General features: G+C 43.4%; 1 long non-coding RNA gene and 1 pseudogene across 1 annotated transcript in view; one reads left to right on the top strand and one right to left on the bottom strand.

The window, feature by feature from the left end:
• Window positions 1-464: 464 nt before the first annotated feature.
• LOC115419208 (protein kinase C-binding protein 1-like) lies at window positions 465-17,979 on the bottom strand (annotated as a pseudogene).
• Window positions 17,980-22,015: 4,036 nt separating this feature from the next.
• The window catches only part of LOC115419214 (uncharacterized), a 16,297-nt gene continuing 14,459 nt past the window's right edge, over window positions 22,016-23,853 (top strand). Inside the window, exon 1 of the long non-coding RNA XR_003935417.1 lies at window positions 22,016-22,118. This is a non-coding gene — a long non-coding RNA (uncharacterized LOC115419214). The remainder of the gene's footprint in view (window positions 22,119-23,853) is intronic.

Genomic DNA, 23,853 nt, shown 5'->3' with positions numbered 1-23,853 from the left:
CTGAATATATGTACTGTATATACTATACCACTGCTGACCTGAAGGAGCTGTTGTGTCTGTATTTTGTCTGTTATTTATTTTCTTTCATGTTATGTTTTATGTGAAAAATAGTTTTGTATGATTATATTGTATGTTATTTGCATATCATAAATAAATAAAGAGAAAGAAAGCCTTTTTTTCTCCAATTGTATAGAAATGTTAATGTCTATAGCGTCCACACCAGTCACAATTATAACTTCAGGTAAATATCTTTTAAAATGCATGAAGCAGCTACTGGATGTTTGCAAAAACATATGGTGATAATGCCAGTTCAGAAAGTAGCCTTAAGCATATAATAGGAATGTTGGGAAAAAAATTTAAAAATATTCTGAATAATATTATTCCATCCTCTGAAAAATCTGATTAGCTGCTAACAAAGAGCTGAAACTATAGTGACTGTTTGGGAAAGCAGCAGACACAGCATATAAGATGTTTGTATTTGTTATTTCTTTGCAGAATACAGCAGGCAACATTAGAATAACAAATAATTAACATAGATACAAAATAAGTACTATACATACATTTCTGTCCCAGTCCCCTGATCTAAAACTGAGGTGGTCCATCACAGAGGTTCCATTTTACCATCTGTTCAACTGTTATCCTTTACACTTTGTGAATGTTTTATTAAACTCATGCAGACCTTTACACCGACATCTGTCTAGAGTCCATGAATATGCAGTAGACATTTATTAAACTGCCCCTCTAGTGGATACTAACTATGTGTTGTCAGTTTTTCTCCACAATTCAATATTTTAAATAACACTGTGCACCGGGGACAAACAGTGTGCATTGAAAGGCAAACAAAAATATATAAATTAAAACATTTGGACTGTGTCCTTAATATCACTTGACCAGAACATCTTACATACACATACTCTTACAATAAAAAACAATCTCTAATGTACATTTTCAAGTACAATAATGTCAGCTATGACAGAGGGACAGGAGGTGGCGTCGGCGCTCTTCTCCAGATCACAGTGTTTGTCTGATGGTGTTGAGGCTACAGTGTCTCTGAGAGGGTTGGAACCACTGCTCGACTGCCCCAGACCTTTGTTTGGGAGTTTCAACCGTCGACTCAGCCTCGGGTCCTGCTGGGGGGCAGTTGCTACAAATAGAACAAAGTGAAAGAAAGCAGAATATTTAAGTAAATATGACTCCAGATGGTAAAGGGAAAAAAGAATAAGGTCTAGAATGTGCATTGTCACATGAAGATGTGTTTTAAGATCGTGTATAAAGAGGAAACAAAGCTTCAGCCTCCTCCATTTCAGTCTGACTGTACACATGGATTACTGAACAAGTGGTGTTTAGTTTATAAATGTGTTGGATCTACAGACTGGATGGATGTGTGGGTCGTGTTTGTTCCTCAGACTAAATAACTCCTGCTCGTACCTGACTGCGTGCAGGACTTCATGTGCTCTGGCCAGTGGGCCTGCTGACAGGGGTAGTCGCAGTAGCTGGTGTTCCAGCAGCAGTAGAAGATGGCCTCCTTCTTACAGTTGGCGCACACTGCTTCTTCTTAGTGTCATCCACTGCCTGCTGCTTCTCCGCTCCATCTGTTTCTTCACCTCAGTCACTAACCTCTCTCTCTCCTGCTCCAGACTCTGCCTCATTTCTGCCATCGTCAGCTCTAAAGGACACAACACAAACCTGATGAAACTCAAGTACAAGCAGCAAGAGTTCAAGTCAAAAGAAGAAATACAATCTGACACATAATCACATTGTTTTGTGTTCAGTAAGAATGGGGCAGAACATTTGGTTTGGTTTGATTTCTTAGAAATAACTTCTTTAAATAGTGTAGCCACTGAAAAATAGGCAAAACATCATTATTTTGATCACATAGTGATTCCACAAGAAACTGAGCTTTGTGTTATTCATATATTTTAGATTTTTGTTTTGAATTTTCAAAGAGTAAATAATAAAATGCCTCTTAATGCGCAGTTATTTTTAAAAGTATTCTCCCTTTAAATAAATTAATTAGTTTGTCCTTCTGCTGGGATTTTTCAAACTAATGTTTGATCTTGTTTCTTTTCAAACCTTCATTCATTTTTACTGATTAATTTATTAAATGACATATTAGAAAAAAAAGTCTTCCTTCATGGAAATATTTGTTTCCTTTTTTGGTATTCCTTTTTCATTGTGCAAATAGTTTCGTGGAAAAGTGTGAAACTGTGTCATATTAAACTCACCAAGGTTGTGCTTCATTTCTGCCAGTTCCTGTTGATGTAACCACTGTAGTTTTTCTATTTCAATTCTCAGTCGCTTTATCTGCAAATATGAAATAAAACACACAAACATTCTTGAATCTCGAGGCCTGTGTGTTGAATTGAGCCTGTGAATGGTGCAGAACACACACCCACCTCTGCTATTGTGTTCCCTGAAGCACATTTAGAGAGGTCATTGTAGAGTTCAGTCATTGTACCTTTGATTGCGTCCACGATCTGAAAAAAAGCAGATGATTCTGATGTCTGACTAAAAAAAATAATATTGCAGCGATAAACGCATAAATGAACCAACCCCCCACAGGACAAAGACAGGACGATGCCTCAGATGGTATTCAGTGGGAGTGGCCTAAATACTAACTTTATTAGTGTACTTGGCAATATCTGCAGCCACATCTGCAGAGGCCGTTGGGATGTATACATCTGTCGCCACCGGGGAGGATGATGCAGGTGTCGCTAAACTTGTAGTTGCCACAGTAGCAGAGGCCGGACTACTGGAAACCAGGGTGATGGCTGTGGTGGATGTGCTGGGTGGGGCGTCTTTTTGTTGAACAGCTAGAAAAGACACCCCTTATAATCAGAAAGTTCTTAAGACACAAAGCGATAGTCGTAAAAAACATGAAAAAGTAGACAAAGCTTAGTAACACGCCCACTGTGGCCCTCCTGCAGAGTGATGCCCCACCCACCCAGTCACTGTGGCCCTCCTGCTCACTGAAACCCCGCCCATCCAGTCACTGTGGCCCTCCTGCTCACTGAAACCCTGCCCACCCAATCACTGTGGCTCTCCTGCTCACTGAAACCCCGCCCACCCAGTCACTGTGGCCCTCCTGCTCACTGATGCCCCGCCCACCCAGTCACTGTGGCACCCCTGCTTACTGTAACCCCGCCCCCCAGTCACTGTGGCCCCCCTGCCCACTGAAACCCTGCCCACCCAGGGATGCATTTAGAGGCTTCACCTTCAATCTTCTCAAAAAAATCCTAGAATTGAAATTGAGCCGTCAAACGCTGCACTGAACCTGTCCTAGAGGGGAAGGACATCTGTGTCACATTTGAAAAGCATCAGGGGACAAGTCTAAGAGAAATGGGTTGGACAAAAATACAGGACGGAAAGAATTCCTGGTTTATCTATAAAAACATTAAAGGTTTAATTTGTCACTTTTTGAATTTGTAATTGTGGACTTTTTTGGCGTGTTGTTGGTTTTACACTAACATGAGATCCTAAGGAGTTAACTTCATATGCTCTCAGAATAAGGACAGACACTAGTGGGACATACTGTCATTACTTGGACACTTTATCATTATTTTCTTACATTAAATAATTATATCATTTTGAGAAAGTGTCCCATTCTTTGGAGATATTAACTTATTACTTGTAGAAGCTGCTTGAAAATGTAGCTGTTGAACACATTTGTAAAACTTTATCTCAAATGTTCTGTACCTTTGACGGCTTGTCTGGTTTGATAGCGTGTGCTTTGTGAGGACTGTTGTGCTCCTGATGAAGAGGATGTTGCGTTGCCAGTTGCCTGCGTCTGGCCTTGCCTTGGAGATGAGGCCTGTGTTTGGGCCGCTGCTGCAGGTTGCTGGCTCTGTTGCTGACGCTGAACCTTCTGCATGTGCCACTTTTGAGAGGAGGTCTGAAACTTGGCAGTGGGATTCCACACCACAGCCCGCTGCACCACTGGCACTGCCTCTCTGGGCAGCAGAGGGCGCTGTTTCTTTACACTGGGTGCGTTGGCAGCTGAGGAGGTCGTGGGTGGAGGTGTTGTGGTAGCACTGGACATGGTTGCTAGGCTGATAGTAGCAGGAGATGGAGCGGTGAAGGAGACCATGGTGACAGGAATGGCCATCTGTGACTGTGTAGATGCACTGGAGGGGGTGGAAGGGGCGGTGCTGTTCTGTGAGGGGAGAGTCGAAGGGGGCGGGGCTTTACCTATAAGAAAAAATATATGCATCACATCACTGAAATGTCATGGACAGTGTAAGGCAGAGCAGTCGATGGAGGGTCAGTGCTATCCAAACATGAGGTTTTGGTTTGGTTTTTTATTCATCAGAGCGATGTTTGTCACATGACTTGAATTCTGGACTATGTATGACCTCCCTGAGAAAAATAAAATTACATTTAAAAAGACAGACAGAGACAGGCTGTAATTTGTCCCACTCACCATCGGGTTTAGCAGTAGATGGGTCTTTAGTGTGGTCCTTCCTGCCCCTCTTCCTGTCCTTCCCTCCTTGTTCTTCTCCGAGGTCAATGACCAGCTCCCTCTCTGAGTCTGAATCCTCTGCTGGCACCGATTGCTTGGTCTCCTCTTTCCCCTGAGTCTTTTCCCTGGAAACAGGTGGTGCTGAAGGTGCTTTGACCTTCTCTGGACTCTCCTGCTCAGAGTCTTTTTCTGTGTTCGGAGTCTCTGCTGCAGAAACACCGGTTTGGTCCGTTGTGGTCTCGGAGGCTGTAGATGCGTCACATTTGTCCTCTTTATTCTGGGATGGTTGGTCTTTAGCTCTAGCTTTGGGTGTCTCTTTCTGGATGTCATCTTCATGCGCCGTTTCCTGGTTGTCCTTGGTCTTTGGGTCCTCATCACTACCATACTCACTGTCACTGGAGTCAGATTTATCTGAGTCTTCTGAGTCGCTGTGTTCTACACCTTTGTATGCGTCCACAGAGATGTCATCTATACCTGCACAAACACAAGCACCTTTCAGTGACGGCACACATGCTGTCACTTATCAGCTGGTTACAGGTTTTCTGTAGGTCTGAGGGTCAATAAACCTTTTTTTAAGACGAATATAAATGCAATTTAAAGGCATATTATGTAAGATGGTAAATTTTTCATTTAACGTTCATGTGGAGCTGGTTTTACACATTTTCCAAAATGTTTTTGTGAATATTCATTAACTAGTTGTATTCTGTGCTCCATGTTTTCATTGTATTGTTTCATTTACTGTTTTCATAGATACTGAGCAGAGCTGCAGGTGGACTGGTCCGGCCTTTAACAACTGTCAAAGTTTCTCATCTGGCCCCATAAGAACATTAACCCTCCCCTCCCTATTTTTACTAATCATTTCATTCTCCACTTGTGAAGAGCTGATGCTAATGTAACTGATGTATCAAACATGCGTCATAGGACATTTTCACACATTTCCAGACCTGTATATGAGTAGATGTATACTTTTGACCATCCCATGGTGACCCTGTTCTCTGAAGCTCACACTGACCCAGTTGTGCCTTGCAGCTCTCGATGGTTTTATCCAGATTCAGTTGGAAACGGCTCTTGATCTGGCGTTTAGGAGAAGTAAGTACCGGTGTGGTCCCCTGTTTCTGCTGAACCGTCTCACTGAGCTCCTTAAGGTCCATTTCTGCTTTACTCCGATCTGGAACAATGGAACATACGTGCATCTGAATTCCAACACGGTGACTTTAAACATACATTTATTCATCAGTCAAAGGTTCTTCATGAAAATAATCACCCAGATTGAGGTTCAGAATGCTTCCCGTTGGCGGTGTCTTCTCCTGCTTGGTGACACTGGGAGTCTGAGAGTGGAATGGTTTAGGGCTGTCCAGGGAGGTGCCAGCAGGACCAGGTCTGGGATGGGCAGGTGAAGCTGTGAACAGATACAAGTGTTCAGTAAATGCAGAGGAAAAGGGCAGCTCTTAAACATATGGTTCTGGCGTTGGAATACCTGTACAGTCCATGGACTCTTCTCCTGCACTCGACTGGCTGTTTGGAGCTTTGGTCTGGGACTTGTCTGGAGCTTCCTGTTCTCCATCTGAACCGGTGTGAGCAGAGGAGTTCGTACTCATGGGGGAGCGAGGCATGTCAGTGAGAGGCAGCCGCCGGCTCGCTGTGCCCCCTCCCCCCCAGAACCAGACAACACGGTCCTCACCAAAGGGATCTTTGGGGACGCCGTCATATCAAAACTCAACTTGATCTTCTCCTGTTTTTCAGGTTTGACAGGAGTGGATAAGGGGTTGGATGGGTCCAGAAGCATTTGGAAGTTGTTGTCAGGAGTGTACGGTGTCCTGAAGAGGGCGTAGTTGAACACCCCAAACTTCTTCCTCATGTTCTCTACATAGACCTCCATCTCTTGCATGGCGCTGTTGAAGATGCTTTTGGTCTTCTTTACAGAAATGGAATCTCTTTGGACATGAGGTAACAGTTGTTTAGAGGGACCCAAGCCCTGAGGGAAAAAGATGTCCATCAAAACGTGTCCAACACACAAAGTATGACTTCATGTTTTAAAGATACACAAAGGGTTGATACCTGTCATGTTGGCCAAAAAAGCGAGCATCCACCTGTCCATCTTTGTCCCGCAGTGCTTTCGCTGGCCAGAATGGAAACCCTTTTAGTTTGGCCCAAACCAGAGGGTGTGGATTGCTCTGCAAAAATACAGGTAAAACACAGAAACTAAGTGGATGTCCTGCAGGGATGTACGGTAGAAAACAGATGATGGAATCAACAATGGGTTCCTCTGCTTACACAAGGCTCACAGAACCAGTTGTCCCTCTTTTGGCAGGCGGATAGATAACATTCAGGGCAAACTTCAATCTCATTCATCTGCACAAAAAAGAAGCAAACAGTGTCCAATTACATCTCAACTGTCCTATCTCTGTAAACCACAAAGCACTTCATTATAATTAAACTGTTAAGTATCTTTTTCTTAGTTTTAATCCTTTTCTGTTCAATTCAGATGTTTGCTTGATGGTCCAGATTACACATGGACTCGCATCCTCCTCTTTGACAACATGCCTGGCCCCGCCCACAATGACCAGACTGTCTGGGCTCAGACCAGAGCTTCCTCATGGGGTGACTGGTACCAGTTTAGGAGGACCGTGTTTGGTCTGTCTGCGTTCACAGTACCAGTGGTGGACAGTGGAACTATCTCCTTCCTAATGTCAGTCAAACAGCTACGTATCGTTGAAAAAACATCTGCAGCTCTGGTTCTGGTTCAAATCCACACAAATGTGTAATCATTCATATTTGAACTTGTTTCAATAGTTTGTACTGACACCCAAACCTACTATATTTATAACTTTAATGGATTACTTTTATGTCGTCTTACTAGTTTGTCTGCCTGTTTTATAGACTTTGTATTTATTGTTATGGTTCTATCTGGATTAACTGTTGCTAACCTGCCCAGGGATGATGGATGTTAATTAGCTGTTAGCTGACTCTGGTGCAATTGTAAAATTGTGCATTGTCCCTGTCACATAAACACTAAACTAAATGAAGGAAATAAAAACAGATGTAAAGAGACACATACCTCATGTTCACAGATTTTTACGATCACTTTAGCTGTAGCAGTTAATTTGTGATTCCCTGAAAAGGAAAGAGATTTATGTTAAACTCCTCTAGGAGGTAATATTTCAATAGACAATATCAAATGTTCAATAATGTGCTGTAATGATCAAACTTTGTGTCGATCAAACCAAATCTGATGCCATTCCAAACTTCTCACACTGGTATTTTTTCATGCACAGCTGTGGAACAAAGTTCTTTCTGTTCAATTGTTTTGTTCTGTTTTATGTAATGTCTTCCAAATTATACCACATACCTCCATTATATATGATACAGTTGTGCAAAATCCATTTTGCATCTGCCAGGAAGGCCTCTGTGCAGCCGTACATTTTCTTTTTGATATTCTGCAAACAGACGGAAATGTGACAAACTGTTCAACATCTGTGTAACCACAGGAGCTCAATAAGGCTTCTAACCTTTACCTTCTCAAGTGTGCAAAGATCCATAGGATGAAAAATGTACTCTGCATAATCTGGATGCTGTTCAAGTGACACAGGTTTCTGGAAGGGTTCGGTCTATAAACAGTGAGTGGACAGAAAACAGACTGAAGGTAAGCGGTCTCTCATGTCAAACTCATTGCACCCCCCACCCCCCACTGCACATCAACATGCTAGCACCGTGCTACAACTTCAAACTCTAAAAGCGCTTCAAACAAAAGAAGGAAAACCAGTGGAGGTAGAAATCATGACGGGGTCTTGTTAGTGGTGTAATTGATTACCCAATTAAAAGTCTTTCTCTGCGTGGAAGCTGCATGGGGGGGGCGAGATGACAAGCGAGGATGGTCCTGAAAGAGAGTGAAAGGGGCAGCTGTATCCTCACCACCTCATAGGATTACCTTCATGGTTTCCAGCCATGACAGGCCCAGTCTAGTACAATGACTGATAGTTAGTTCTGTTATTACAGATCAACTGCACATGCAAAACTGGACTTCATCATGCAGGACATTTATTTGGACAGGTCATACTAGAGGGACTAGACCTTAACATCTGATGGGAATATGATGACCAGAGAAGAGAACACAAGCCAAAATAGTCTCTAATATAAAGGAAAGTAAATTTAGGAAGGAGGGAATTTAAAGCAAGGGTAAACAGAGTAAGGCTTCCTGTCCCAAACAGCATAGATGCACGTTTTTTTGTATAAATGTATTAAGAAGGCGGAGGGCCCAGAATACTTACACCTGGCTGTTTCATCTTCTGAAGCGCAAACTTTAGTAGATAAGACAGCTGGTCTATAGTGAGCATCATCATGGCTTTGCTCTGAGTCTCTATACACTCTGCAACCGTTATTTTCTGAAAGACATTAACAGGAACATCGGTGAAGGCTTTGCTTTTGCACAGATGGTTTGGTTTCTGGCACATTCAGGTGGAGAACACAGTCCTGGGCGACTACCTCACACTCCGGACAGAACCAGTCGCCCTCGGGCTCGGCTGGTAGTTTGAGGCACTTGGCGTGGTACACCCTGGGGCAGAGCTCACAACAGAGCACCTGGCCCTCGCGGTGGCACAGCCAGCAGTAGAAGTCGTTCCTGCCATCCTGCGGTACAACATCAACAGGGTCTGTGGTGAGTGCTGGCTGCTTCACATAGTAAAAGGGACCATGTCTTAGTTCTGACTGGAACGCAGGCAAAAGAAACACAAAGTGGGGGGAGGTCAAAATCAGGCCTGAGGTTGAAGACACCAAGCAGACATGTACAGCATCAACATCATCTGTAATGGGTTCTGGTTCGGGTTCTGGTTCTGGTTCTGGCTCTGGCTCTGTTGTGGTTCTGTTCCGGTCTGTGTTTCATGACAAAAGCATCACTGGTATGCATGAGGATAAACTGTGGACAGGCCCTGATTCCAAAACTAAACCTCCCACAGAGTCACAGTGGCTGATTTTTTAAGATGAATGGAAGTAAAACAAACACATTAAAGAGGAAGATGAGCTACAGTGAACCATCGGAACATCAAAGAATGGAACATTAACAGTAAGAAATATGTCAAAAGTCCATAAAGTATCATTCTATGTGTTCGAGTACTTCCCAGAAAGGGCCTGTGCTTTAACGTCAGTGAGTCTGTTTACGTCTACACCAATACTGGATAATCTGTTTGATCAGGTAACAGCAGTAATCTGATTACAATAAATCAGATGAACACACCTGGATTTCTCCCCAATGTCTTCATGTATACAGGTTCATCTGATTTATTTAGTTCTGTGATGTCTGCGCATGTGGAAACACAATTAAAATCATAGAAAATGGAAGTGATGTAGTCAAACGTTAGCAAAAGACAGAAGGATGTTCAAGTCGGCCATCACTACGAACGTACGAACTCTGACAGAAACCCGATAATGGACTGGAGTGTCCAAACCAGGGTTTAGTTTTTATTGAATTTCTGAAGTGCATGTAAATGTGTTAGATTGGATTATTACAATTATCTAATTAGTCCCGGTTATCAGACTTTTATGGTGATGGAAAGAGACTCAGTGATACAGGATGGGGAAGCAAAATTTACAATATTTTGAGGCAGGGATTGAAAGACAGTGTATGACCAATTAGTTTATTGAAAGTCATGAGAATTTATTTGCCACAAGAAAATTTACATAATAGAAAATGTTTTTATTCTATGTGTCCTCCTTCTTTCTCAATAACTGCCTTCACACACTTCCTGAAACTTGCGCAAGTGTTCCTCAAATATTCGGGTGACAACTTCTCCCATTCTTCTTTAATAGTATCTTTAAGAAAGTTGACATTGCTGTGTGATGTTCTATTGGTAGCATGTTCTAAAACACCCCAAATAGCATAATCCAGAGGGTTTAGATCTGGGCTAGAAGGCGGCCATAAACATGATTCCCAAAAATTGCTAAAGTTGGATTTGTTGCTGTTGTCAACAAGTGTTTTGGTGTTCTTGTGTAAGATTTTAACTTCAAATCATATTTTACTGCATTTATAACAGTCTTGTTGTCTACCTCAAGTTCAATTGCCATTTTTCTCATGGATTTGGTTGGATCCTTTAGGATTTGAGAGCTTTAAAAAAGCTTTGGTTCGTTTTTTGTTGCTTCCTCCACTTCCAGACTTTCTCGTAATAGTTTTGCTCATAGTCATTCTCTTCTTTACATTATAAACAGTCTTTATGGACACTCCAACTATTTTTGAAATCTCCTTTGGTGTGACGAGTGCATTCAGCAAATCACACACTCTTTGACGTTTGCTTTCCTGATTACTCATATGGGCAAAAGTTTCTGAAAAGGTATGGATAATAGTGTTAGGTATGATTATGACAGCAATATATGTTTGGTTTCAAAACAATTGACGTAGTGCCTGCTGAGAAAAAAAACAACTAAATGTTCATTGTAAATTTTGCTTCCCTACCCTGTACTTACGAACAAGTATCAGTGATTATTATTAAAGACACTAAAAACTAAAACACTGACATTAAACAATAACAGATTAATGACACTAGAATATTTTTTTGTACAACAATATGAAGATCAAATGTTACAAAAACAGTAAAAGCTCCAGACACCATATACCAAATGGATTTAGTGGTTTGGATTGGGAGGGGGGTCAATCCAGGTTTGTTGTTTGTTTTTGTTTGGTTTTTTTGGGGGGGGGTGTTTCCTTGGGGGCTTTACCTGGTCTTGCTGCTGCTTACAGCACCTGGTTTCTTCTTTTTTTTCACTGGACAGGGGGACGCTTCAGCAGAGGAGTGACCGTTGGACGACTGAGACGGACTTGGCATCTTCCGTTTGTGGGCCATTCGTTCAGTTGAGCCAGAGTCTGAAACTGCAGACAAAGGTCAAAGGTCACCCACACCAGGGAGCAAACACTGAGGGCCTCCTCAGACCTGGATTGGACATTAAATATGTCACAGCGACCTTTGACCTGTATACTCCACATGTACGAGCGCACTGAAACATTAAAGAAACTGGGTACAAGTAAGAAGAAAAGGAGGGCTGTATTGGCTGTACTGGCTGTACTACCTGTATCGTCTGTATCTGTATCATCTGTATCCACTGTATTATCTGTATGACCTGTATCACCTGTATCAACTGTATTATCTGTATCGTCAGTATCACCTGTATCATCTGTATTATCTGTATCATCAGTATCATCTGTATCACCTGTATCAGTATCACCAGTATCACCAGTATCATCAGTATTATCATATGCATCAGTATTATGTATCATTAACTTTTGTCAGTCTGTACCTTTGGATCGTGTTGAGATCTCCATTCCCTCTGTGGCTGGATCCGTTTTCCCGTCTTCTTCTGACAAACTGATGAAAAGGTGACAATGTCAAAGCTTCACATCATTATTTCATTGGAATGTTAAACTTTTTCTCATTTTCTACAATATCTGGACATAACTTTAGCCAAACCAAACTGTCCTTAAAAAAAACAACGTTTAGTGTCAGGAAACTGAAACAGTTTCATCATCAAACACGACTGGTTTCTATCCAAATACAGAGCTCAGGTAGGTCCGTCTGGTGTTTAGTCATAGTATTTATGTCTGTACGGTAAAATGAAGAATCTGTCAGAACACAGTCATAAGTACTTTTTTTCCACAAACCCTTAACACAATCGGAAACAGTTTTTTCCATAAATCCTTAACACAATTATAAGTACTTTTTATTCCATAAACCCTTAAATGTATCCAACCACAGTCATTTTCAGACAGGTTCACTCAGCTAGTCACACAAAGAAGAGTAAAAGTCTGGAAAATAAATAGTATCGACACTTTCAAAGGTTACAGATAACACAAATGACAATGCTGGGATACAGTTACAATTCCTGCAATTTACCGGTTTGGGATCAATCAAATATATTGATCTATCTACAGCGTCTTGTTTGTGACCGGTTACACATTTATTAAAACAGGCCAATTTTTTTGTCTATGCTGAAAATGTGTGACTTCAGGTACTCTAGTCCAGGGTGTCCAACCCTGGTCCTCCAGGCCTACTGTCCACCTTGGTCCTCCAGGCCTACTGTCCACCCTTGGTCCTCCAGATCTACTGTCCAACCCTGGTCCTCCAGATCTACTGAACCCTGGTCCTCCAGATCTACTGGTCCTCCAGATCTACTGTCCAACCCTGGTCCTCCAGATCTACTGTCCAACCCTGGTCCTCCAGATCTACTGGTCCTCCAGATCTACTGTCCAACCCTGGTCCTCCAGATCTACTGTCCAACCCTGGTCCTCCAGGTCTACTGTCCAACCATGGTCCTCCAGATCTACTGTCCAACCCTGGTCCTCCAGATCTACTCTCCTGTATGTTTTAGATTTTTCCCAGCAGACGGTTGTTATCAGTCTTCTGCAGACCTGAATGATAGGTTTATCATTAGAATCAGGTGCTGGAAGAAGGAAACATCTAAAACATACAGGACAGTAGATCTGGAGGACCAGGGTTGGATGCCCCTGCTCTAGTATATGTTTTATATACAGTACATTACATGATCTTATGTGAATTCAATCAATTACATAAAAGCAATTCTGAAAATTTGGAAGAAATGAGACAAGAAATTACAGTAAAAGAAGAAAAAGCCTCAGCAGTGTAGCGCATGTCCTCTAAATGTTTTTAATTCAATTCAACGTGTAAGAGTTACCTTTATTTATATCGTCACATATTCTAATTAAATGAATAACCAATATCAAACATGCGCCTAAAAGGACCAACGGCCTGTAAGTAGTAACCATTAAAACAACACCAGAACCATCCTGTAGGTTTGAACCTGCTGAAGAACAGAAACATCCCCTGGTCCAGAGCAGAGCAGACAGTCTATCATAACGGACGGCACAAACACAGCCACTGTTCAAAAAAAAAACACAGCCTTCAAACACCAGCCACTTCAGACCGACCCAACAGGTTTGTGTCAGTATGAGTCTAACAGGATCCACCTCAGTCTGCAGGCGCCTCGTTGACTCGACCTGTTACTGTTGACGCCACAGCAGATGCATCAGAACTGGGATGTGTTCAGCTGTCAACATTTTCTATTTGACTTAGTCCTGAGGAAAACACCGTCTTCCGTGTATTTACCACTGAGGACACAAACCCTGCTTCCTTCTCAAATGCACACCAACCCCACACCTTGTTCTTCCTCACAACAGAAAGATGAAATGACAGACAACAGCACAGCACTTCTGCACACACACACACGCGCACACGCACACACACACACACACACACACACAGACCTGGGAGCAAATGGCTTTTTCTGGCCTCTTCATCTAACCTTTATGGACACACTCACACAGTCTATCCCAGTAAATCCACATCCTGTTCAGGCCAGAAAATCAGCAACACCAGACAAAGACAATGACAGAGACAGGAAAAAACAGAGGAATCAATACTGTCTGGGCTGTCAACAACAACAACAACAATAACAGCAACACAACAACAACAGAACAACCCCTTCAGAATCAGACCAACCCAGTTTAAAACAGTGCCTATTGTAACCCAGTCCTACAGTCCCCCCACACCCACAGCTGACAGAACATTCATGCTTCAACAGAGGAAATCATCATCGTACCTTCTGCCTTTACTCACACACTGATTCTTCAGCCTATTCTTTCATCTTTGTCAATTATTGAGGGCGATGAGGGAAAGATGGGTCCAGGTTTCCCAGAAGGCCTTCTCTCCCTGCTGCTCTCTCCTGCAATTGTCAATCTTTAACCTCGACTGCAGGCTGCCGATTGGCTCGTGCACCACATGGAGGTGCCTGATTGGCTGCTGAGCTCAGTGTGGCACACAGGCTCTCTTCTCCCCGCTCTCCTCTGCCTCAGTGCTGCAATGCAGACACCAGAGCTGCACAGAGCTCCTGAAAACACAGTCCATGCTTCCCATCGAAGCCTGAGCAGACAGAGCAGAGCAGTGACAGACACAGCTTCACAGGATGGACCGGCTGATGATCACATTCCCTCTGCCGTTGTGTTCTCAGCCTGTGTGTGTGTGTGTGTGTGTGTGTGTGTGTGTGTGTGTGTGTGTGTGTGGCGTCCATTTTGAAGGTACAATCTGCCTGTGTGTGGTCGCTGTGTGAATCTGCAGGAACACACCACAGGCAGCTCTTTATGAGCCGAGCCTTACAGGATTCAAATGCAGCACCAGCCCCAGCTCCACAGATAAAAACAGTCATGTCCCAGGCCTCTTTTAAGTGCACTGGACACCTCCCTCACTGTCCTCCCTCCCTCACCATCCTCTGTTAATTCTGCTGTTGAAAACATGAACCCGTCCGTATTCTGTCTTTGTTCCAGATGAGTTGGATCCATCACATGTAGGGTCACTGCTCTGGGTTCTGATTAGGATCCAACCTGTAATGAATATATTAAGTTAACTGTCATTTTGCTAATGACTAGGGTTTTTGGAAAGGTTTGGCTTCATTCAAGTAGCTTCATCTGACTGGTCAGATTGTGTGAATGCGTTGGTCACATGTTTGTGTGCATGAATTACGTGTGAAAGCAAAGGATTTTTTCTTATGTCCTGAATTTCAGGTCATTTTCTCCAACGTCCTTAGACAATGAAGATGTGACTTATCCATACATTTATTAAAAGCTTGTCCTCAAATCATGCAACATATTTGGACTAATATACAAGTAATACTTATTAATTAATCAAAGTCAAAGTACATATGAGTTCAGGTCACACTGTTTCAAACACAGACACAAAGTGTGTGTTTGTGCAGATTGAAGTGTGCCAACACTAACCCTCCCACCAGAGTGGAATGAAAGGATTAGACGCATTACCAAGGACCATTCACAGAACACTGGGTGGGGGGGGGGGTTGGCTGTTTCAGTCATTGCAGGCAGCCCCTGAACCCTAGTAACAGTATATGTGTCAGTAAATCCAGGCCATAGTTCCTCTGGTTACAATTAAAAACACTAATATGGAAGGATCTACTACTGCTAAACCAATAACAGAACCAGAACCAGTGTGAAGACAGAGGGACTGGACAACAGAAAAGGACCAAACACTGTCCCAGACTCATGCATCCAAGAAGACAGAAAAGATAAACCAAATATAATCAGACCTGGTCAACTTCAAACTGCTGTTCAAGCCTCTTTAGTTTCTGTGCAGAGCCTGTTCAGAGGAAGGGCTTCCTTTCGTCTTTTCTCCTCCTCCATACAAACACCCAGAGTGTTAGGAGCAGAGGGACAGAAAGGGGAAGGTACAAAATGGACGACAGTCTGTAGATGGATGAAGACGACAGCACTGGGAGGAACAGACAGAGGAGGAACAGACAGAGGAGGTGCAGACAGAGGATGTAAAGACAGAGGAGGAACAGAAAGAGGAGCAACAGACAGAGGAGGTACAGAAACAGGAGGAACAGAAACAGGAGGCACAGACAGAGAAGGAACAGACAGAGGAGGTACAGACAGAGGAGGAACACACAGAGGAGGAACAGAAAGAGGAGGCACAGACCCAGGAAGAACAGACAGAGGAGGAACAGACACAGGAGGTATAGACTCAGGAGGAACAGAAAGAGGAGGCACAGACAGAGGAGAAACAGACAAAGGAGGTACAGAAAGAGGAGGTACAGACAGAGGAGGTGCAGACCCAGGAGGTACAGACAGAGGAGGCACAGACGAGGGGTACAGACAGAGGAGGAACAAACAGAGGAGGAACAAACAAATGAGGTACAGACAGAGGAGGTACAGAAAGAGGAGGAACGGACAGAAGAGGAACAAACAGAGGAGGAACAGACAGAGGAGGTACAGACCCAGGAGGTACAGACAGAGGAGGCACGGACAGAAGAGGAACAGACAGAGGAGGAACAGACAAAGAAGGTACAGACAGAGTAGGTACAGAAAGAGGAGGCATGGACAGAGGAGGAACAGACAGAGGAGGTACAGACCCAGGAGGTACAGACAGAGGAGGCAAGGACAGAGGAGGAACAGACACAGGAGGTACAGACAGAGGAGGCACAGACAGAAGTGGTACAGAAAGAGGAGGAACAGGCAGAGGAGGCACAGACAGAGAAGGAACAGACAGAGGAGGTACAGACAGAGGAGGAACAAACAGAGGAGGAACAGACAAAGTAGGCACAGACAGAGGAAGCACGGACACAGGAGGAACAGACACAGGAGGAACAGACAGAGGAGGTACAGACAGAGGAGGAACAGACAGAGGAGGCAAAGACAGAGGAAGCACAGACAGAGGAGGTACAGACAAAGGAGGTACAGACCTAGGAGGCACAGACAGAGGAGGAACAGACAGACGAGGTACAGACACAGGAGGTACAGACAGAGGAGGTACAGACAAACCCAGGAGGCACAAACAGAGGAGGAACAGACAGAGGAGGTACAGACAGGAGACACAGAAAGAGGAGGCACAGACAGAGGAGTTACAGACAGAGGAGGTACAGACAGAGGAGGAACAGACACAGGAGGAACAGACAGAGGAGGCACAGACAGAGGAGTTACAGACAGAGGAGGAACAAACAGAGGAGGAACAGACAAAGTAGGCACAGAAAGAGGAAGCACAGACAGAGGAGGAACAGACAAAGGAGGAACAGACAGAGGAGTTACAGACAGAGGAGGAACAAACAGAGGAGGAACAGACAAAGGAGGCACAGACAGAGGAGGTACAGACAGAGGAGGAACAGACAGAGGAGGAACAGACAAAGGAGGTACAGACAGAGGAGGTACTTCCTCCAGACCTGGATAAAAAGTCTGCTCTATCATATTTAGGCCTTAGATCACTGGTATTTAAGGAAAGTGGTGAGCAGCTAACAGGATTAGCTCTGAATTATATTCACCAAGTTAACAAAAAAGGGGGGGGTCATAATAGTGATGTGATCTGTGTTTGGGCTGATAAATGTGTTCTTTTTCCCTTCGGTCTGTTCTTCCGTTAACACCAGTGGTCCTCTCTCCTGTCGGTGTGAGGCCTACATTCTACTGACTGTGCTGTGACTTTCCCATCTGTGACCCCCCCCCGGGGATGCCTCTGATCCCTGTCTCTGTCCCATCCGGCCCGGCTACCTCCCCAGGCCTGTCATCATGACAGCACAGGCCAAGGGGCACCAGAACCCCCCCCCCACCACCACCACCACCACCCTGTTTAGATACTGACAGAAGAAAACAGATTTAGTCAGTCAGTACAACAATGACCTCACAGGTGGCCCCACCCTTGTACTGTCCGTCCACTGGGGACACACGTCTGCTCCATGGACCGTTCTGTCCCTTCCTGAACAGCTCCACTCCTTTGCTGTGGGGTAAAACACTCCCCCCCTCCCCCAGTCTGTCACACAAACCTGTATTATTACTGAGGCATGGATCCCACACAGTGGGCGGTGCCTTATCGACAGACAAGCACATGTGAAAGAAACAAAGTGGGTCTTACCTCTGTGGACGCATGGATACAAACTCTGTGTGTCATGTCAATGCTTATTAGAACATGGAGGACAGTCCTATCAGCCCTCACCCTGCTCAGAGCACAGCCACGGCTCTGAGAGCTGTCCACCTCACTGCTCTGATGAAAGACATGATCAGACTGGGCACGCTCACCCACACCATGTAAGGAGGCTGCTGATTGGTCCGTTCACTTCCTGTCTGCCTGGCCTTTGTTTAGCACAGGCAGGCTGGAACACAGTATACATACAGGAGGAGCAGGAGGAGTAGGAGGAGCAAGAGGAGCAGGAGGAGCAAGAGGAGCAGGAGGAGCAAGAGGAGGAAGAGGAGCAAGGGGAGCAGGAGGAGAAGAGAAGCAAGAGGAGGAAGAGCAGCAAGAGGAGCAGGAGGAGCAAGGGGAGCAAGGGGAGCAGGAGGAGCCAGAGGAGCAGGAGCAGCAAGAGGGGCAAGAGGAGCAGGAGGAGCAAGAGGAGCAGGAGGAGGAAGAGGAGCAAGGGGAAGAAGAGAAGCAGGAGGAGCAAGAGGAGCAGGAGGAGGAAGAGGAGGGAGAGGAGCAAGGGAAGAAGAGGAGCAAGAGGACCAGAGGAGCAGGAGGAGCAAGAGGAGCAGGAGGAGCAGGAGGAGCAGGGCCCAGATATGATCACTAATAATCAGACCTGTAGACCAACCATAACACCACACATACAGGTGGAGGGGTTTCATGTCTTAAGTGTCCGTGGTGACGGTGCTGCTTCCAGATGTTTGGACTAAAGGGTCGGTCCAGGATGGACCTGAGGATGGAGTCCAACAGAGGAGTCAGAGGTCTTCCAAACACTAGAGCAGGAGGAAATAAGAGCAGCACTAAATGAAATGGACCCTTCCACCTGTGAGGATTTAAAACAAATGCAGATGCAGGTCCAGTCCTGTACCCTGCTACAGGGTCCACCAGGACTAGACCGGACCGGTCCAAACACCAGCCTCCTGTTGATGCTTCTCATTTGATCCAAGAGTATTAAATACATTTGAAAACACTCCAAGATTCAGATGATCTTTTCATTCATGTCCATTACCATCTGAGGAACATCTTTAATGTCACAGACACTGAACCAAATCCACAGGTTTTATGTAATCTACAGAATATTGGTCTAATTTGTCGAATGAATGCATTAGTTTAACTGGACAAACATGAATAAATGTGTTTGGTTTCAGCAAAGAGTCTTTAAAGTGTCTAATATTTATCCTAAACACGTATGTTGGTCTGTGCCTCTGAACTCATCATAAAGCATGACTGTGTCACAAACAGAATGACATTAAAGGTTAATCATCACTCGAAGGTCATGTCAGTCGTTCTGTTGTAACACGTGCTTTTAATGTTAAATACGTGTTCTGGAACCTTTGAGGGGACGTCCTGTTAGAGGAAAAACTATTTAGGAACTAAACACTTTCAGTTGAAGCAGCAGTGACACAAACTACAGACGCATTAAACCATTTATAGGACTGGACCAATGCAATGGACAGACACATGTGTCCTACTGAAAGACACAGACTGATGTGTCCTACTGACAGACACAGACACATGCGTCCTACTGACAGACATATGTGTCCTACTGACAGACACAGACACATGTGTCCCTACTGACAGACACACCAGCCACATCTTTTGGAGAACCTGCATCATAACACCCTGATCCACAACAAAACCCATGTGAAGCTCCACCAAACTAAAATCAGCCATCTGACCAAACAGACAAATGTTTTGTCTCATATTTTACTGGATCACCTCTCCCTCAGTTTACAGCGTTGTTTCAGTAAATGTGTTTATGCACTGGAACAACATTTATTTCTGTCATTTCTTGGGACATTTTTGGGCTGAACCTAGACCTGAACACCTGAACCAACCCCAGATCACAACACTGCCCCCATAGGCTGGTACTGTGGGCACTAGGCATGATGGGTAATCAGGTCATCTGCATCTTCTCATTCTGATGCATCCATCACTCTGGAACAGGGTCCATTTGGACCCATCAGACCACATGACCTTTATCCATTCAACACAGTCTGATCTTAATGTTCTCCATAAACTGAAGCAACTGCATCAGTTCAACATAAAGAACTTGTTACAGCTGAAACATGTCAGTCACTGTGGTTACCATCCACAGAGGCTCTGATTTTACCAGTTTACATAAAAACACCTGGAGACTTCTTTTTAGTAGAGTTTTCAGCCTGTCAATTCATGGTGTAAAATCACCTGACCAGGTGTACACAGTTATTAACCCACTCCCTCAAGGGGAGGCAAGGGGTATAGTTTTTGGTTCAGTTTGTTTGTTTGTTAGTTTGTTAACAGTTTAGGAGCAAAACCTAATTGGGTTTGTATATTACCACTGACCCAGAATATATGACCTTACCTTTTGGAAAAAGTAGGTCAAAGTTCCGATTTTTAATGAATTTTAATTTTTTTTTTCTTTCACATTTACGTATAATGAGTGAAATGTGTCTATGATGACATCAGCATACGCATAGACATGATGACATCAACTGGATCGATGCCATAATAAGCTACAATACATGTGAGGGGCGGGGCTTGTTGTGACTGGCACCACTTGTTTTATATGTATGTATACTGTCCATTACATCTTTGGTGAGTCTTCTATCATTCATGAGGCACATCTATGTTCCTAATATGAAACAAACAAGGTCATTAAATGACATCAGTGTTCTGGTCTACAGGGGTTTAACCTACATGGATGAGTTTACATGTTCTTTAAGTGTTCTTTAAATGTGACATGATTCATCTAATATCTACTATCAATGCCTAAGGTTTGATGAAAATGGGTCTTTTTGTACATTTTATTGATCTGTTTTGGTCAAATTGAATCTTAATACTGATAACCCACTGTTTTATTGGATCTAAGCAACAGCATTCATTTATCTTTGGGTATTTCCAAACTTTTACAGACATTGTCTCAGATAATTCTTCCCTTAATGGCAGTGGCGGTAGAAGACGTTTTCCTTAAAGCCTTTATTTAAGTGAAAATAGCATCAGTGAAAAACCAGTCCAATACTGCAGCCACATGTTCAGTATCAGAACAAGTTCATACACACACCTTATTGACTGACCGTCTGATATTGTTATTGCCTCCGCCAAGGAGGTTAGTTTTTGCCAGGGTTTGTTTGTTTGTTTGTTGTCTGTGTTGTTTGTTTGTTTGTTTGTCTGTCCGTTAGTGTGCAACATAACTCAAAAAGTTATGGACAGATTTAAATGAAATTTTCAGGGTTTGTTGGAAATGGATAAGGAAGAAATGATTAAATTTTGGTGGTGATCGGGGGTGGGGGTGCACACGGGGGGGGCCACTGATCAGCCTTGGCGGAGGTCTGCGCTCTCCGAGGGCTTCTAGTTATTAATGTTTTGGATGTTTGGCAGAAAAATCACGTTTCATGTGTACATTTATATTTTATATCAATATTGTGAATGTGATCTGCAAAATATCATCAAAACAGTAATGTTTCCCTCTGAGATCCAATGGAACAGAGACAAGAAGTAAAAGAAAACAGAGACACTCAAGTACCTGAAAACCTCAGTGTACTCTGACAGTAAAAGTACTCTGAAGGTGACACAAGTAAAAGTACTCAGTTCCTTTCCATTCTACTGTATTAAACATATCCAGCACAGATAGAATAGGACTATGATTGCTGAAGTAACTGGTTATTCATTAGTTAATGAAGATCTGATCAACCACAGACTCATTCAAACAAATACAGCAGCAGTAGACACTTAACCACATATTAAAGGACCCCCTGGACAGGGTCCACCACTAACCCTGGACCCCAGGTCCTCTGGGACAGAGTTCCTTTGTGGGTCTTACCCTAACCCTGGGTCCTCTGGGACCAGGTCCCTCTGGGGTCTTACCCTACTAACCCTGATCCCGGGTCCTCCGGGACCAGGTCCCTCTGCAGGTCCTCTGGGACAGGGTCCCTGTAAGGGTCTAACCCCAACCCTGGGTCCTCCTGGACCGGGTCCCTCTGGGTCTAACCCTAACCCCAGGACCTGCTGGACCAGGTCCCTCTGCAGGTCTAACCCTACACTGACACATTCAGACACCAGTTTCCGCTGGTGTTACACTGATAACAGATACACTTTAAAGGTCTTGTGTGTAGAATGTGTTTCCAGTGGATTACAGTGACACCTTCAGTCTGAATTGTTGGTGTTTTTCAGGGACACAGACTCCATTTCCCATGAGCACTAGCTCCTACTGTCATAAGGGCATAACTGTATCCAAGGCTGTATTAGGTTTGAATCTAATAACTGAAGAGCAGATCCTCTTTCCAACTGTGCATTTGGAAACGAGACAACAAACAAACTTCATGAAGTCTGTTTGTAGCGTAGTTTAGTAAGTGGAGTGAAAACCACAGTGAAACCAAACTGTTAGTCTGACTCCTGCTTCTATGTGTGTTTTCCTCTGGAGCTCCTCAGTGTTCCTCACAGACTGCTGTTTCAGACATGTCCCAATAATAGACATTTGCTGTAGCTTTAATACAAAGTATTCAGTCCTTTTCCTAAATGTCTTCAATCATTCAACATCTTCCTCATTGTGCATTAGCAGTTCAGCTCTAGCAGCTTCAGCCTTCTGCATTCATGCTATTCTACTGGTAGAATTGTCTCTGAAAGACAGTTTAGTATCTAGGCCCTGGCATGAACATTCAACTCCATGCAGAACCATTTCAGCGTGACCTTCCAAAGCCTTCCATAGTTTGGACTGAACCAATGCTTCAAATCAAACAGATTAGCCCTGTCACAGAGCTAGCCCTGTGGCTAGCACACAAGTGTTTACTAAGTGTTTGACTGAGCTACCAACAGACACTAGAGTCCAGTCCAATCTTTCAGTGCATATGTGTAAAGAACAGATGCATTCTATACCTGTGGAGAAGGAAGAGGGACAACTGCAGCTCTGTTTTCATTCCTTTAACTCCCTCAGATCTATCCGTCGGTTCAATGCACAGGTTTACCTCTGTTTTAGTCTGCGCTCTATCACTCTACCCTTTAGTTTTCTTTTTCTGCCTGCCAGTCCAGCTCCAGTTCCAGTGTCCACCATTACAGCTAAATAAATCCAACAATCCCTTTGTTTAGTTAAAAGGACAGATCTTACTCCTCACTCGTTCATCTTACTCTCACTACTAAACTCTGCCAGTCGGTGTGGTGTTGTCATAGTAAGTCTGCCGTAAATCAGTCCAGTCTGGTCCGACCCAACCAAGGAAGATGGAAATAGGATTTGGAAATAACCTATTTTGGTGAAGATAATCTCATTTTAAACTGCGGACTACATTCAGACATATACATAAAAATGAAACTTTTTACAGATCACATTGAAAGTCTGTTCAGCACCTTTAATAACAGATACATATTGATAACAGGTACATATTGATAACAAATACATATTTACTTATTGGTTTGAATTGTCCTCGGTGTCAGAAGACTTTAATAGTTCATTCACATAAACAAAAGGATTGTTATTAACTGTGTTTGAGCTGTTCTTTGTTGTTTGACACGTGTGCCTAATATTTTACATTCACTCCCAAACATCATGTACCAGAGCTTTAGCAGATACTTTAGTAAATACTTTGGTAGATGCTTTAGTAAATACTTTAACAGATACTTTAGTAGATACTCTTTATCATATAAATCACCAGTTTTCTTTTAATAAACAAGTGTTTCAACCCTCATTTGCTGTGTTGAGTAAAATGATATTCAACAAATTGAACTGCTTTTATTTTACTATTAAAATATCTGAACACATAAATGACAAATATACATGTGTTTTTTTCCCCTGTCTGTTCCTCTACACTTGTACATTTACAGGTCTGACCTGTAATGAACATATATGTCCTCTAGATGGAGACCTAAGCAGACTTTCACAGCTTCGACTCTGTTACTTCTCATAAACTCCCAAACAAACATAATTCTTGTGTTTAGGCTGAAGACCAGACTTGTATCATTTCTATTGTTGTT

Source organism: Sphaeramia orbicularis, chromosome 5 (genome assembly GCF_902148855.1).
Source record: "Sphaeramia orbicularis chromosome 5, fSphaOr1.1, whole genome shotgun sequence".
NCBI classification, from domain to species: Eukaryota; Metazoa; Chordata; class Actinopteri; order Kurtiformes; family Apogonidae; genus Sphaeramia; species Sphaeramia orbicularis.
This window is presented reverse-complemented; position numbering and strand designations above follow the sequence as displayed.